This window comes from Puntigrus tetrazona, unplaced genomic scaffold (assembly GCF_018831695.1).
Source record: "Puntigrus tetrazona isolate hp1 unplaced genomic scaffold, ASM1883169v1 S000000001, whole genome shotgun sequence".
NCBI classification, from domain to species: domain Eukaryota; kingdom Metazoa; phylum Chordata; class Actinopteri; order Cypriniformes; family Cyprinidae; genus Puntigrus; species Puntigrus tetrazona.
The window spans coordinates 1,032,679-1,051,570 of NW_025047681.1; positions in this window are offsets into that span (position 1 = coordinate 1,032,679).

An 18,892-nucleotide genomic window follows, 5' to 3' on the forward strand; every position below is an offset into this window, starting at 1 on the left:
CTTTATCCTTAACCACACAATGACAGAAGACTGGATCAAAGCAAAGTTTCCTGTTTTTTTTTTTATTTTCCGTGTTTGTTTTCCCGGATGTTTGATCTTAATTTCCTCATCCCACTCCCCCTTGCACCAAGAGCAGGGAGATCATTCTCTCGAGGACCACACAGAAGATTTGATAGCCGCCAGCTGCGTTACCGGGGACAGCTGCTCTGATGACTTAATACCTCCAACTCCAAGCAAAGCTGTCCAGGAATGGATTTCTCAGAGAGCATAGCTACTTATCAGTACTGGTGTCATACAATTATTTAGTGACTGTTTAGTCCATGGGCGACAACGCAGCCCCTCTCAGAATCCAAGAGGCAGCCCACCATCTCACTGAGCCACGGGCAACAACCAGAGCCACTAATGGCGGAGGATAGGAGGTTCAGCGGTGACCGGTGAGCCATTGCGCCAGAGAGGCGAAGACTGAGATCACCACCAGACCCGAGCCCGATAATGTCAGACCAGGCAACAGGGCGGCACACCACGGTGGAAAGCCAGTGTCATGATGATTTTAATTACTTTATATATTTTCAGGACCTATCTATCATATTTTGTGCTTGTTTGCAGCGGTGGCAGGGCTGAAGGATGATTACCGCCAGCATGCATGCCAGCAGCAGGGATAGTCACCTTCCTTGAAGCAATAGGAAAAGCTGATATGTAGCCTCTAAGTTTCTATCTAAATAAACAGAAGGAAACCAAACAAATGCATAGAACCCCCCCAATCACAAGAATGAGCGATTTCACTTTAATTTTTACTTTGATTTTCACTTAGAATTGTTTTGCAATTCATGATAAATTATTTTTTTACATGTTTACAGTTTAAACATGATTAAATTAATCATATGGAAACAAAAGTTATAAACTCTTCCTTATTGTTAAAATGCTTTCTCAGCATAAAGGGATAATTATATTTAGATCAAAGGAATTAAAAAACATGTGTTTATACGTTATTAGATTTATCAGTATGTCTGGTCTAGTTTTAATTTAAATTAATGTAAGTTTTAAAGCATGTTGTTCATCTGATATTTATTAGTCAGATAATTGAGTATTTCTGGATGCTTTAACGGTGGAGCATTTCCTGGCCCTATTATCTGTATATTATATTCTGCCCCAAAGGACTTGGTTTAAAGTTCATTAGGAATAAGGCATTATATATCATGTGTCTTGTAGACCTACTGTTTCTTCACTCTCATGTTGGTCTCATTTGAGTCACAGTGCGATTTAGTAAATTGGTTTCAATTTCCCAGTAATCACTTATATTATGGAAGATTAGATCTTGGTAGAACTGTATTTCTGTTAGGAAAGGAGTGTAACATCCTTTTGGGTCTCACAGTGAGTGTTCAGCCAGGTGTGACCATGGAGCAGGAACCTAAACACCAAAGGGTTTTACAATTCATTTGAGTATCTCTTTGTCTGGTCTGAGTATATAAGGAAAGTGACAAAACACAACCCAAAAAGGAATTGATTCTATGTAGCCAAGATCGGCCCGTAGTGTAGTGTGTGTCTCCATACCACCCACTATATGTACTTTTTAAAGACCAGTTATCATGACATACTAAGTTTGTTTTATTTTGTTTTGTATTTATTTTGTACTGCTGATCAGTTGTGCAAGTATCTATAAATTGTACGATTGGAACCTATTCTCTCTGGCAAGGCCTAAGCGTTAATCTTGGATTAACTAATAATATTATCTGAAATACTTTTCTAGTAGGTTAGTGACACAGGTTTTCTGCATGTTGGGCGTGCTGGGTGAGTCAGATCAACGATGTTGGATGAACCAGAACACGTTTTGAGATATTGTCTTCCTGTCCACCAAACTGGCTTAGCATGCTATTACTTAGGAACACATAAAAAATACTCTTTTGAGTCTGTGGATGAAATGGCTGCATTGGGTAAGCGATCTGCAGGAGTTGGCACTCTGACTAAGACCTAGTTAGCCCAAATTAACCGTCAGTCTGTTCTGGCCAACAGGTCTCTAAACAGCCCAGACTCCTAGCAGAGCGATAAATCCGAAACTAGAAATATTATAGTTAGTGTGATCAAGTTAATCCCACAACTAGAGGGACCAGCAGTTTACATTTTAACTAAATATAACTAAAATCACGAAAGATTAGTCAGATAAAATTATGTAAGAGTCAGTACTATAATTGGAAATACAAAAGCTTAATAAATATTAGTGATTTTTTGCAGGATGCAAAGAAAGGTCGAACACGCATTGACCTTCGGCCAGGGCCTCTAGTTCCGTTCTGCAGAAAGAGGACCCTTACAAAGGTTATATGAGGCGTGTTTGTACACATGCTTTAACAATGTCACCAAGCCAGCAGAGCCTGACCTCTGGGTGATCTGCATTCCTCCCTGCGACAACTTCCTGTCTGGGAGACTATAAATTCAATGGCAGGCCTCCTGGTTGCATTATTCCCTGTTCTTTGTTAGATCGCTCATGGGTTATTGTTTCTGGTTTCCTGGTTGACCCTGTCTGTTTTTCAGTTTTCTGATTGTTTTATGCTGACCCAGCCACCATACTGTTTCTGATTTTTATGTTTGCCTCATCTCTATCTGATACTTCTGTTTACCTGTTTTGGCCATATACTGTTTGTCATACCTTACTTTAATAAAAGCCTGCATATGGATCCATACGCCTCAGGCCCCTCATTAGTGACAAACAACCAGTTGAACAAAGATGTTATCATTAGCACTATTGGGTGCAGCATTGTAGTAGCGTTTGAAGACTCTGCTTACTTCATTCCTGATAGTGGCAACTGGGTGTGTGTACTGTAGACATACTTTCTGTTTCTAACAGTGTAAGAGAGTATCTGCATTAATGTAAATACAACATGGTTGGTCAGGGCTATGATGGTGCTGTTACTCAGGCATGTGTATAAGAATCCCAGATGTATTTTACATGCTGTAATGCACAGGTTAAACTTAATTGTGTGAATGAGTGTCAAGTCAGTGTCTGAGACAGTTTTTTTTTCTCTCTCCTACAAAGGCAGCCCAATTAACTATAATATTTCTAGTTTTAGGCTTATCGTTCATTGGAGTTTGGGTCATAGAGACCTTGTTTGGCCAGAACAGACTCGACACATCTGGGCTAGTCCAGGTCTTAGTCAGGGCCACCCCATAGACCAAATTGGTATGAATTCATAAACACATTTGAACAACTGATCAGCAGTACAAAAATAACACAAAACAAATAAAACTTAAAGGTCGGCTATACCTGGTCTTTAAAAGTACATGATGTAGTGTATCAGGTGACACACACCCTCTGGGCTATTTCTAGCTGCAAAATTCGCCTTGTTGTATTTGTCACTTTCCTTATATCTCAAACCAGATGAGATCCCAAATGTAGTTATATAAACCTTTTGAGTCATTTTGGCTCCCGTGCTCCAGGGTCCTCCTCCCTGGCAGCTGGAACACGATTCAGAGACCCAAAAGGAGGACATCTCCTCCCTACAGAACACAGTTCTATCAAGTTCTTAATCTTCTCATAATATAAGTGATTACTGTAATTGGACAATTTGTAGTCTTGCTGAGACCTTTCAAATGAGACCAAACATGAAGATAGAGAACATTATTTAAGTGTGAAATAAGATATAATTTAGATAAGATAATGAGTTAAGTAATGAGTTTTTAAAGCAGCTTGTAAACAGCTTTTTTAGTGACTATTAGTTCACTTGCATTGGCATATTCATGTAATCATTTTGGACAGACTGAGTAGAGGAATGATAGCAGGAGCTTTAGGAGACAAGGAGGGGAAGTTTCCTCGTCTCTACTCTGTGAGTGAATCAGCAGAAGATGCCTGTATGTGTTTGTATTGTCTGAGGTTCTTTTCATCCTTGTGGCTGGAGAATGGATTTTTAACAGCAGCTTGACTCAAGGAAATCGGCCTCGCCACCTAGGGTTATTCCCAGGAACAATTATAATTGGACACGGGTTCGGATCCCTCATAAAGTTAATTGGAACGCCCGGTAGTATATAAGTATAAAAGTTTATTAGCCACCAAACTTTAAAATACAGGGCAAAAGAAAAGCACGCTTCAAAACAAACGAATATGAATGCAGAATAAATCTAAATTTGAGCCCTAGAACAAAATCCATACATCCAGCAGGGCTGAGGCACAGTAGCAGAGAGAGTTCAGTTTTACATTGGCACCTTCACACACACACCTGTGCACTCAGATCACACCACTAAACCTCCCAGTGTTACACAGCATACAACCACCACCAGGAAAATCCCAGCCACCCCGTAGGACCCAGCTCCTGCAATGGCAAAAAACAAATAAAATACCAAATTACAACAACATCAACCTCAAAGTATAACCTTAATACAGTAAAGCCACATGCACCACAGAGTACAAACAAAAGAAAACAAAATCAGGTTACATCAAAGTAAATTTCAAACAAACAATTAAAGCCAAGAAAAAGAAAATAAACTAAATTCACAGAATGAAATGGAACAAAACAAAAGAATGATGTAACGGGCTGAGAACAAAGGGGAGTAATCTTAAATTCTCCCAGAAATAAGAATACATAAATTCGAGCGGGACTTAAAAACCACATCAAACCCAAACCGAACAGTCCCCTTTTGAGGAGTTACGATGGCAGCTTCACGTTGCAACCAGATAATGTAACAGCATAAAGTTCGGTCCATACGCGTTTTCGAAGAAGACGAACAAAGGGAGGATCCGGCGTGAGAATGTACGCGCAATAAATGAACATGGACACGGTTTGTCACTCCCTTGCAGCTTCGCGCACACAATGGGGTACAGAAATCATGCCTGAGCGGACAGTCATCAGCTCCACTAATGCCGCCAACAATTACCGTGAGACACTACGGCTAGTCCACACAAACAATGAACACGGGGCGGGGAAAATCGGGCGTGTGGCGCACGTGACAACCAATCAGCCTTAAATGGACTGACCCAGTCCTGATGAAGTGAAGACGATGCTCAATCATGATCGTCACACTTGCACCCCTAAAACAGTCTCGGATCCCAAGGGTTAAAACACTAAGATGGGGAAATAGTTAATAAGATGAAAACAAGTAAAGAAACCTTATTGCTATTAAATGAATAGTGTAAATATAAGACACTAGGATAAATCTATACTAAAACCTTTATTGATATATCGACATTACAGAAAAGTCCCTTCCACAATTGATAACATACAACAAAACATAGAAAAATTGCATCTTTTTAAGACCATTTATACAATGATTTACTAAAGGCTGCTAAAAATGTCTTATCCCCAATGTACAACTGATTGTACATGAACTTGAAATAAAGTGCTTATAGAACCATGCCTCGAAATGTACCGGTTGTTATTTATAAATCATACATAACAAATTTTCAATAAAACATTCAAGTCCCAGTCATTGACTTTTACTAAAACAGCAATTTACAACGCTAAATTACAAAACTAAAACTGTATTTCCGCACTGTCTTTTCTTGCAGCTTATGTTTTAACATTTGATTTCATTGCTAGGCAACAATTCACTCCAATGAAATAGTAGTTATCAATTTTAATAAGTAAAGTCAAAATAAGTAAAATAAAGGTGATTTATAGATGTTGAAGAAGTATAAGAAACTGATAAATTCCAGGAGCAATAGCTAGATAATTTACCTGGAGTGACTTAAATTTGATTGTTGATTTGTATCAGATGAGCTGTCAAATGCTATGTTTTATTTAGCATTACTCGGAATTGTTAACATTTGGATTATTACATTTTTGCTTTTATACATTTCTATTATTTTTGTTTGTTTCTGTATTTTACTATTTATATTGAGATTTTCCTGAGAAAAAAATCTGAAGACCAAACCACAGAGTTCTAAAGTAATAAACATAATGTATAATGAATATTCAGATTGAATTACATATTAAGCAGTCATTGCAGTTGAGTAATGCGCAACAATTCTATAGATACTTTAATTCAGGTTATATATATATATATATGCTTATATACATATATACACACATTTTCTCCATCTTTCTGAGAAATGCTGGGTCCCTATAGCATCAGTCTTGTTTTATTACTACTATGTCTACTCTTTTTGCTGCTATTGCTACTGCTGTTGCTGGATTTTTCTGCTATTGGTACAGCTGCTCCTGTTACCTTCTGCTGTTGTTGCACCTAAGACTATCATTGCTGTTGTCTAATTTTTACAGTTTAGTTTAAAAGCCTCCCATTTAATCTTTTCTGGGCTTATTTATACATCTCATTAGTGTAGCACTTTCCTCTATTGTTCTGCACCATTTCATCTATCATTCTATCAGTTTTATGACCTAGAAAGCGATCTTTGTCTTCATTATTGAATAAGTGAAATCACACCACAGTTATTAATAAGAGCCTGGAGATCATTTATTCCCCATGATATACCCATCAATAGCTTTCCCTTCAGTTGATCTCCTCTAGTGAACAGAACAGTAATTGTAACATGCAGCTTTTTCTCCAAGTTCTCTGAATCCATTGCTGTGTTTTCTGCTCCTCTGTGTATCTATCATCAGCCTGATGACCAGCAGGAACCACGCGTGAGGGCCAGGAGATGGACATGATGGCCACACTTTTCAATCTCTTTCTTTAATTGTTCTTCCTCATTCTTATCCATATAATCCTGGGTGTCGATCCACTGAGATAGCTTTACTCTCCCTGTTTCATATGCCTTTGACAGTGTTTAGTAACAGACTTAGAGGAAATATCTGTCTTAATGTCACTGCACCTAGGATGAGTGTTTCCTGATGAACTCTTTCTGATGCAGTTTTACCCACCAGAACAATCCTCAGATCTAATAAAGAGAGAAGTACATTACATTTTCCTTGATACTTTACCCTTTTGCTATTAAATAGCCCAACGTATAATATATATCTACACAAAATATCAATTAAGCATTTCTCTCAAGCTTTGCATAGATTTTGCAGATCAATGCAGCATTGCCACAGGATTTAATAACTTCTCCTTGAGACATGTAACAGCAATCTTTGTTGAGTTTTGACCAAAAGCTTTCCCATCCAGCAATAAGAGGCAAATGTCTAACAGGTGTTATGCAATTAGAAAATTAGAGTCTGAGTGGAAACTGAGGTGAGGGAATGGTTCTCCCTAGACATACCATTCGGAGAGATGGTGGAGGAAGAAAGGAAAAGTTATTAATTATATTTAGTTGTCTATTTATGTTGTTTGGTTATAGGTTGGGTTCCTTGAGGATGGTTAGGGTTTTCCTTTTATCTGGTTTATCTTTTGATTTAGGTCCTGTTTTAGAATGTAAAGAGTCTTGTTGATTTCCCTGTAATTTATAATGGGCCCATCTTTCTCTTTATAAGCTGTTGTATTGTCCATTTTGGTGGCTTTGTTTGTTGAGTCTGTCTCTGTCTGCTTGGTTTGTTTTGTAAGTGCTTTTAAATTAAAGGCCTTTTCTAGTGACAATGGTGTTCACTTGTCTTTGACTTCTCAGTCCTCACCTCAGCTCTTACTGGGCAGCTGCATTCCATGGCAGATACTTCAAGCCTCACGGCCATCAGCACAGACAGAGTGCAACGGACCTTGCCTAATATTGCCACCAAGATGGCGCAAGATGATGGCACAGGCAATCCAGCGCTCTATGAAAGCCTGCTCCTGGTGGTGCTGGACTGCCACCTGTAGCTAGCACTCCTGAGATAAGGACGCTGACAGGTCCATTCTGGATCACATCCATTTCCCACAGAGAGTACCAGAAGGTGGAGCCTTACCTACAGTCACAAAATGGGTCAACTGCTGGGTGCTGAGGAAATTCTTCTATGTAATTACCTGCTGTATCACAAACTTTGCGAAAATTGCCTGATGTTACTGCCAGCCAGTATACGTAATGTAGTGATGACTTTGAAGCCATTCTATTCTTTAAATTTGGTCATTAGGAAGGTGTAAAATTACCTAAAGAGGCTCATTGAGGATATAAGCTCTTTCTATCAACACTCGCCTTGATGCCCGGGATGTCGCACTGGCAAATCTACGAATCAGAACAGTTGTGTTAACAATGACCGGTTGTGATTCTCGCCTGGATGAAGTAGAGAATCTATGAAGGGACTCTTTTATTCGCATAACAGCTTTCTTTGTGCTAAAGTAAATGACCTAAAGTACCATTCCTTGTCAACAATTTGAAGTTTGTGGGGTTAAAGTGAGTGGAGCAAGTTTCCAAAAGTTTTTTTGGCTAATTTCTCTTTAGACAAACAATATCTCAAAGGAAACCTGTCAAAAGCGGATTGCACCCATAGGTGGGTACAGCCAAAGCCCTGGCCAAACTCTCTGATTATTGAAGTTGCACCATAACCGCAATAGGAGCCTGATCCTTAAATCTGAACGTGACAATGCTCCATTTATATTACAATGGGAAAACTGATTTTCAGGACTATGCAGAGTGGCATCCAGAATGTTCTGCATTCAGATCGAAGTGATAAGAAGTTTTAAAGGAAGCAGGGCTGTCTTGTTCTAAATCTCTTTAAATACAAGTTAAATGCACAAGGACTCCATATAGACTTTTGATTCACCAGAGGAGCATGAAATATGTGGACTCTCTAGTTGTGATATTCCACTTCAGTGATTTATTGCCTGGCCATTGGCCTGATTAGGGTGGATGGTTAAGTCTTCCATTCAAGCTCATTATCGATTCTATCAGGTTTGGCTGTACTTTTCTCTGTGTTTAGTATTTTCTTTGCCTTGTGACAGGCGTTGAGACTTAGCTTAATAAGTAAGTCCTTATTTGTTTATTTTTTTTTAATAAGGTGGCGGGTGAGTTCTGATGGGATTATACCAGCCTATATTTATTAAAGTGTTTACAGCATTTATTAATCTGTTACTATTGATATTTAGGTTCTATAAAAAGGTTGATGCTTATAGTCCTGTTGGGGAACATTTGTATCTTAAATGTCATTTGTATCTTGGAATGTTGAAGTATGGGACTCCAGATTAAAGAAAACAAAATTTTGCTCATCTTTAGTCTCACTTTGTCAATACTTTACCTTTTTGCAAGATATATAATTTTTAGGCCAACAGGCAGAATAACTTTGATAAACTTGTGAAATCCAGTTAGATCTGTCTTCTTTTTCTTTGAGGCTAGAGTGTTGCTGTCCTTTTCATAAGAACTCTCTCATTTTTGTCTGTCCAGTATAGTCTCAGATCCTTCGGAAGATATGTTTTAGCTTTAGTCATATTAATTAATTCCAATTACATGTATAAATATTACACATTTCAAATTTTGATCTCCTAAATCCTTAGAAAGATTTTCTTGCTTCCTAAGACATTTCTAAATGTAATAGTGGGGTGATTTTCCACTGCTAACTTGTGGCTTAATGAGCCCTCCTCCAGCTGGGTTCCTCATTTTATATTCAGTTAATTACTTTAAACAATTTATGCGTCTTTTCATTTAGTTGATATCAACTAGACATATTCTAGAATAGATTATTTTCTTAGTCAGTTCTTAAAATGTTTCTAAGCGTAATACAAACCAGTATAACAATATTATGATTTATGATCATAGACTGAGACAGAGAACTTAAGCTCATAATTACATGAAATAATTTCAGTTGCGTTCAAACCTAGTTTATTCTTGCGACAATTTCTCACAGCTTGCTGAAAATGACATATACTTTCAACCATTGAGCAGGCATATATATATATTATCTAAATCTCAGTCAGATCTTAAACATGCACTAAAAACAAATATAATAGTATTTTAAAGTAAAATTAAACCTGTAGATCGCTAAAATAATTGCAAATTGCCAACAGCAAACTTTCTTTAGCCATCTCCTGTATTAGTTCCTCCATTTTCATCTGTGTCTGGAGATTTTCCTGGACTTCAACTTCTTGTACATTTCTTTACCAGGTTAAATCCTTCCCCATCCTCACTCATTCCTCATGATTTCTCTCAATGTCTTCCTGTGGGCTTGTTTTTATTTCTCCCTCCCTAGATTAATTTCTCTCTTCTGTCTTGCCTCATCTGTAGCTGTCTTTTTCCTCAGGTATATCTCACTGAAGCGCACAGTTTTCATTGTTCTTCACCATTTCATCAATTCTATTCCAATAGCATTTTGATCTAGAAGGAATCACATTCATCTTTACTGTTGTACATGATATCAGCACTGCAACGTAGTCCTAGTGACTCTTTAACATTTTCCTCTCAGTGATTTTAATAAAGTCTATTTTGGATAAATTTGTCGTCCGATAAACAGAACCATAGTGAACAAATAAAACTTCTTCTCCAAAGAGTTCTCCTGGATTTTCTCCACAAAGGTTACACTGCTCATCTTCTTTAAGGTCTCCAGATTGATGATAAGTGAACACATGAGGATAGGATAACAGTGGTGCATACTTCTCAATCATTTCATTCTACAGCACTTCATCAGTCATATGAATTATTTGAAGAATCCTAGATGTCATTGATGGAGATGTTTCTGTCTTCTACTCTTCACTCTCTACCTTCTCACTCTCCCTATTTTCATCTGCAGTGCTTCCTCATCCCAAATATTTGCATTTCCTATTGAACTCTTACCAGCTCCAGGCTCCCAACATTACAATCTCAGAAAGTCAAATTAGCTGCAAGAGCTCTATCAAAGAAAATATCACTTTAATTGATATTTACCTGTAAATACATACTGCTATGAAAACCCACATTTATTTAATTAAAACAAAAATTTTATAGTAATTGAATTTGCACATTTTAGAGCACATTTCTGATAATAGAATCACATAATTATTTACAGTCATGACACAAAATAATTTTAATGATTTGAACACATGGTAGGGGCCTTTAGGGCATGTCAAATTGTTTGATAGTTTCATGATGGAAAAAGCCAGAGGTGTGTTTTCGACCTGCACTGCAGGCGCACTTGCACACAGCTGGCCTCAGATCTAAGAAAATGCGCTTTCCCAGTGACCTTCTAGGTACAGACACTTATTGCAACGTCAAGAAGGATGAGACAGTCCTACTGTGCGCCATGCCTGGCCCACCACCTCTATGTGTGACTGGACAGACCAGCAGCAGACAAGTGCTTCTGGCTGAGTGATGGACACTATCACATTAGGCTAAATGCAGTGAATGACCCCTTGTTTATTATGTATAAAATTAAAAAATATACAGTCTTGTATTTATTTATGTGTGCTCCATCAAAATAATAATGTCATCAGTAATAATAAGTTCTTGAACTTACACCGTGGTTTCCCTGCACATCTCGCACCACCAGAGAACCTCACCCGGTACAACTCTCAATCTGAATAAATTCCCATAAACTACGCTACATAGGACTGATCACACCTTAGCACCTGGCCCTTCAATTACCTCCATTCTCCCCAGTATAAGGACCAGCTCCCCAGTTAACACATTGTGAAGTTTAGATGTTACTCTCGTTGTTGTTTTCTCTGTGATTTTCCTAATCTTCGGCATTCTGGCCGTGTGCAGCCTTGATTGTTTATTCAGTTCTGGCTCTAGCTGCCTGTGCACAGTCCTTCTGCTGTTTACTCGTTTATGGTTGTTTGCCTGGGCTGGACCCCTCTGCAATTACTGGACTAGTATTTTGTCTCTCTATTTGTATCATCTACTGTCAATATTTGTGCAGCTCTGCTGCTGAAAACACAATAGTCTGCCACCATAAAAGCGTCAAGCAATTATTTATTATTTGAATTTAGTATTAAACTAAATTTAAGCTAAATTTATATTATCACAAGCCCAGGCTTGCCATTTTGGCTTAAGTTTACGGGAGCGTGAGAATAGAGCCTTAAGCGTGTTTCGTGCAGTTGGCAACTCTGCACTGATCAGGGAAAAACTGGTTTAAAGACAATGCTTTGAATGTTTCCGTTGACTCAAAGCTGTAACGCACCAACAAAGCACCTGGGCGCACCAAGTCAAGGTCCTGTCCCTGCTCGAAATAAAGACCGATATGTTTATTAAGCGTAAAAAAAAATAAATATAAAGACATTAATATAGTTTTATGTTTAAGGATTTACAGATTACAAAAAGTATTAAAAGTTAAGAGGGCAAAAACAGGGAACTGGCAAAAACAAGGCTTGATATTGTTTGTAAAGTACAGCTTCCTCAACAAACCTATTCACCTCCTCTGTACATACAGATTTCTTTGCATCACATGAAGGAGAGATAATGCAGCAGGCAACAGCCTATGCTTAAAAAATAAGTTCAATTTATATTACTACTATCTACACATATAGTTTTTTGTATTCATCTTAAAACCTGTGTTAGTTTATTTTGAATTATGATACTGTTTGATACTTAGTCAAGATGCTGTATTAATTTTTTAAAACCAGCTCTCAAGGCAGAAGCAAACTCAATAAATGATCTTTAAGAATTTATTATTGCAGAAGGTAAAATATATTGTCTACTTTTCCACACATGAATAGGAGATAGAAAAAGTATCATGGATTGCCTTTTTACAGATACCTCCCAGTATAGGTGACCCCCTAGGGTCATATCCTTCTCCTGATGGTATGGCAGACCCTGCTATTACCTTCAATCAAACCTCTCTACAGGCTCCAGTCATTGTTATATCAAAGGTAAAAACAAAAAAGGCAGAATTTCACAACAATGCAATTTTTTTAAGCTTCAATATGTAACTAAACCAACTAACACAATAAATTATTATTTTTTAAATATAAATATTTATAAAAAAAAATTAATACAAAAATACAACAGTAGTAATTTATTTGGGCATACTCTGTTTTAATAAACATAGTGGAGAAGCGGTGCAAAAGTAATATTTTTCAGAAAAGAAGATAATGTTTTGGACCGAGATCATTCTTTGCTGTTGTCAGTAACCCAGGTGGTGTTTTTCATTTTGAATGTAAATGATGTAAATCAGTAGGGATGAAAGTAACACACAGGTGGGTCAAAAGTAATACAAAATACAAATTTTTTTAGTTGCTCACAGATTAATTAAATATGACCTGTTTAATATGTAACAGAAAAATTTATTTTGTTCTCTCTGAGAATTTATTAACAGAAGTAGCGCTGTAGTACAGAAATTGAAAATAAGTATTTAATTCAGATAACATAAGAGAAAACAGGACGCTCTAACTTTTGGAGGGGGTTAAGGCCAAAATAACAAAAAAACTGATAAACAAAAACTAAATAAATAACAGAGCTCTTCCTGACTTCTTACTTCATCCAAAACCAGAGTAAACATGGTAAAAGGCACCCACCTCCGTGATTGCGCCTGCAATCAAATAGAAACAAACAGTAAGAAAGAAACAAATAGTGAACAACTATACACAGTCACTACAGCTGGTTCAACAGAAGTTCTCCAGCAACCACTAAGGGTCAGAGCACACAACATTTCACTGATACAACAAGACTTCCAAAAAAAAAGCATCAAAAACCACTAGAAAACCCGTAGGTCAGTCATTTGCATCTGCTATGACATTTTCTGACCCCTTTTTATGACGAATATCCAAGTTGTATTCTTGTACAATAAGGGACCAGCGCATCAAATGTTGATTAGAATTGCACATTTGAGACAGGAAGGTCAGGGGATTGTGGTCAGTGTACACTAAGTACCTCCAACAAAGACTTCAAAATGGAGTTTTCTGGAGAAATAACACACTGGATGGTCTACTCCAGAAGCATCTTCTTGCAACAGGACTGCAGAAGGTGAAGTTAGGGGCAGCAAGCACAGGGGCATTACACATAATGTCCTTTGCAGCAGCGAAAGCACTGGCACATTCTACACTCCATACAAACCTCTTAGAAGAACTCAGGAGGTTAATTAATGGAGAAACTACAGAGGAAAAATACCTCACAAAATCCTCGGTAGTAGGATTCCATTCCATTCCCAAAAATCCTCCTCAACTCGCTGGGCCATTTAAGGGATCTGGGAACTCTAGGAGACTTTGGCTTCCACAGGGTGAACCTGACCATTACCAACTTTCTTACCCAAGTAAGTCACTACAGCTCTTGCAAAGTCACACTTTGCCTGTCTAACGTCAAAGAAGCTTTGACCAAACAGTTAAAACCTCAGTAAGTGTCTCTAGATGGTTTTTCCATGTATCTGAAAAGATCACTACATCATCTAGGTAAGCTTTCACAGTGGGCTACTCCAGATAGCACTGTCTGCATCAATCGCTGAAAGGTGGCTGATGCATTTCTTTGCATCCTGTGCTGCCATTACAGAATACTGCAGGAAATTATCTGGACATCATCATTCCCAAGACATCTGGAGAATGAGATCTCGAAGGAAGTTCAACTCTGAAATATCGTCAAATATTGTCGCAGCAATAGAAAACATTACTAGCCAAAACAACGAGATGGCTGGAAAGATTGGTAAAAAAGCAGCTGTGGCGTAACAATAGAGTGGAACATTAATGAGCAATCCATTCATAGGGTCAGGCAAAACTTGATGGAGGTATGGAAAACTCAACATTGTCACATGATCCAAGATAAAATAAAGAGCTCCGTCTTCAGCAAACCTAGAAATGGATCAATGAGAATGAGGTGTTTCACAACGCCATTTTCACTGATGAGATAACGGTGGCTTCGGATCCAACTACAAAGGCGTATATTAAACACTGATAAATGACCTTATTAATATATTATTATATTTTAAAATGTATTTAAAATACAGTGATTATATTGTTAGAATTCTAAGCTACAAAGCAAAAAAAAAGTGCAATGTAAGCAAGCCAAGTTCAGATATTTTCTGTAGAGAATAATAAAGCAATAAAGTCAATAAAATAATTTATTTCAGTATGTTTTTATGTTACACATTTATAAGTTTTATGTATTTTTGAAAGCTTAGTTTTTTTTTTTTTTTTTTACAGTAGTAATCACAAATAAAAAAATTATAGTTATGATTTTTTTCATATATCTCAATATTACATCATGCAACTTTAGCCTTGGTTTCACAGGCAGGGATACAAATGGTCAGACATTAGCATATTATAAAACGCTGAACATGGCTTAATGCATTAAGATTGGGCGACATTAAAACCAATTCTGTACATTCCTTATCAAGAATTGGCATATAGTATATAACAATATTTAAATGTTAAATCTGTGCTATTAGAATAAATGATAGTTTGTGTGGAGCACGCAAGTTAAATTATTTGCATTATTTTTCTCTGATAAATGTAAGAAAAATACATCATTCGATAGTTTTTATTTGTGTGCACTGACAATATCAACAAAATATGATTTTATAAAAGGGCAACACAAAAGATTAGTAAAATATTTCTCCTTCAACACCAAATTTTTACCCTCCACCATGTCTCTGTAAGGGGCTCCTAAACATAAACTGAATATTGAATATATAAATGAAAATGAGTAAACAATATGGAATGAAATTAGCGTTTAATTGTAAGCAATGACATGTTTTTTGTCATAAAACCTTTTTTATTACAATACAAAATAACATCATTGTATTGTACTTACTATTTGGAAATTCTAGCACATAATAATCAACTGTTACTGAAAAATAAAACTATTAATGTTTGAATATAAGTAAGCTAATCATTAAATATTTTTATCATTCAAAAAATATTGGTCATTGCATCTTTATGAAGTGCCACAATGCTGTCCACACGAGGGAGCCACAGGAAAACTAATTCTTCAAGATCTATTCAAAAAAAGATTTAATTTGGTTTATGTAAGTGGCTGAATACCATCTAAATCTATTACATTTTCATAAACTCAAAGCCCAATACAGTAAGTATACAAAAACTTTATATCCATTCATAATAATAAAAATTAAAAATCATAAAAATCTAAATCTAAAACACACTGAAGCCCATTAGACTTCCCTTTTATATGTTAGTTCTACCCATTCAAACTCATCTGACATTTCTCATCTACCTAAGCTTTTTAAAACTATTTTAAAACTATTTCAGGTTGGAAATGTCAAACTTAAACTTTTTTTTCTTTTACTTTTCAAACTTTTTGGTCAGGCTTTCCCAAGCCAATTCTTAAAAAAGTTTGTTGAGACAAACTTTATCTACGTTCCTGGTGTTTCAGCCACAGTTCCCTTTCAGCATTAACTAAAAATCTAAATTTCAACAACACGTAAACAAACAAAAGCACTAAGCATGCCATCACAGGCAATATATACACAAAAATGAATAAATATAATTTTTTCAGCCTATAGAAAATGTTAATTTTAAATTATTTTATAGTTTACGTGTAATTACTACAATTGTGTAAAGTGTAAAGTGAATACACAAACCATTTATTAATTATTTTAAATCAGGACTACATATAAACAAAGACATCGCATTTTTTTTCTCAGTGCTGGAATATAATGTCCTCAAGTGGGGAGTTGTGAGTTTAAAAGACCTGAGAGAGGCAGTCACATGATCATAGTGTTTCAACTGGAAGGACTTTCAGTATCACAACAAGAAGCAGTTTCAGTCTGTCTAAAAGACGCTCTGAGAGAGAACACCTGAGTGAAAGAACACAGGAAATTCCACCAGTAATAATGACTTCAGGAAAAGGTCAGTGAATTTAAACATTTAAACAGACAGAAGGCATTTTTCTTTCTAAAAATTGGTCATGAATATACTGTCAATTCAGTTTTGACAACATTTAAAACGTTTTAAAGATATGCAGAAAGAAAATAAGCAACATATTGAGAAGATACTATATTTTAACAAACAAACTAATTGAGGGTAGGGTGGTAATAATTAGTATTTTTCTTCTAACAGTTGATAAGCAAACTTACGCAATTTATATTTGTGTACAGCATATTGAAATAACAGCATACAGGCTTATTACCAAGACAGTTCCCCTATCGATATTTCACTCAAACGCCTGTTTAAACACTATGGAAAACTATTTTTTCCTCTTGACTGAAGCGCTTTTTAATCACTTACAGCCAGAATGGGGCGGGTCTGCTCGCCATTGACATGCTTTCGCAGAGGAATGAGCCCTTCCCTGCAGCAGTTACTTCCCTGCCACCATCCGTGAACACACAGAGCAAATTTCCCGGTATTAACGGCGTTGCATCAAATGCCAAGCCATCACTGCTCTTTGTGCAGGACTTCTGCATGCTGATGATTGCCACAGCAAATGCATCTCCTGTCTGAGCAAACCCTGCATAGACACTAATTCTGTGTACTTCACGCTTGAACCGCGAGTACCTTAGTCTCTCCTCTCTTCACTCTCTCAGATCGCTTTTCAGAAGGGGAATCTGCTCCTATCTTCTTCCCACAGGCCTGTGAGAAAGAAATGAGCAGTGGAGCGGAGCGAGCCTCATGTAAGCTCAGCCTCAACATGCTTCACTCTCTGCCCCAAAAGAAGAGAGTTCTCTGCCCTATTTCTCCATGAAGGGAGCTTTGGTCTCCTTCAGGGCAGTGACAGTGACCAACTAGATAAAATTATTTTTCTGTTGCTTCGGATGCCGAGGAGCAAGGCATCCCGGCTCTGGACTGAGTTATGGGAATATGTATGGTCACTCCCTTCAGCTCATGAAGACCTCACACTTCAGTGGAGTGGTCACCACTTTGGCGAAAAGCAACACTGCCTTTGCACTGAAATCCAAAATATATTTCTAACAAAATGGCCATACAGAAGGTACATTTTGTGTCCTCCAGAACAAAGCGAACAGGCTTTTACAGCTGCTATTTTCTAGTTCCTGAAAAACCGACTGTCTCAAACTAATCCTCAATCCAAGACATCTGAATCACGCCCCTATGAAACAGTCATTCAGAATGTTAAAACTGAAGCAGATCCTCAGATAACACAACATCTGATGCCATTTTGGCATCAGACGATGACGGCTCCATGGCCTATTGCTGAGACAAAGAACTTCTATTACAAAGGGCAGTTATGGCATCCCCAGCCACAGTTGTGGGCCTTACATGTATGGCCACCGACGAGAGCCTATTCTTCTTCCGTGTTCTAGATACTGTTTCTCAGGCTAGAGTACCATTAATGAGATGTCTCTATGCTTTGAAGTAAGCAGTATTTTCCACTTGGTGTTCAAACTTGGTGAAAATCTTGTGATGTATTAAGGATACTGTCCTACCTGCAAGACCAGCTGGATAAAGGCCCGATCCCCATCCACGGTCAAGGTCTATGTGGCAGCCATGGCGACATCACATGATAGTATTGGGCGGGACAGTCAGTGGGAAAAGACAACGCTTGTTATCCGCTTTATGAGAGGAATTAAATGGTTGAAATCTCCCACTTGGGACCTACCTACTTTCCTAGAGTCTTAAAAGACCCTGCCTTTAAGCCTTGTGGACTGGCAGCTTGAAGTCCCTGTCATCAAAGCTGTTCTGCTACTGGCACTCAGCATCTGTAAAACGCATATGTGATCTACAAGCACTTTCTGTGAGCTCTGCTTGCCTTGAATTAGGGCCAAAATTACTCTAAAATCATCCTAAAGCCCAGGAATGTCTACATGCCTAAGGTGCTCTTCATGCCATTCTGAGCACAAGTGGTGTTTCTGTCAGCACTACTCTCCAGCAGTAGGAGACCAGGGACCAAATTCCTTCTGCCCAATCAGGGCAGGGAAGGCCTATGTGGAGTATTCTGCCTGATTATAGAATAATTCCTATTTTGGGCCTATTATACCCCATTGGAGTTAGAGAGTCCTTTCAATGTGGTGAATAGACTCCTTGTGGGCATGGTATAGCGGCATGATCTTTGCTTTAATTTGTGAGGCAGCCAAATTGGCCTCACTGTCCACATTCACTAGGTTTTATAAACTGGAAGTACTGGAATTGCATGCCAGGATCCTACCTGCTCGAAAAATCTACACGGTTCATTCCTTCAGTCGACAGTAACCTGAATCCTATGGCAAAGTGGCTGCTTATATAGCCAGAGGCCTGGCTATTCTGGCAGGCTTTACAGCCAAAAGTTAATTTTATTTCGCTGCACAAACCCATGGCCATG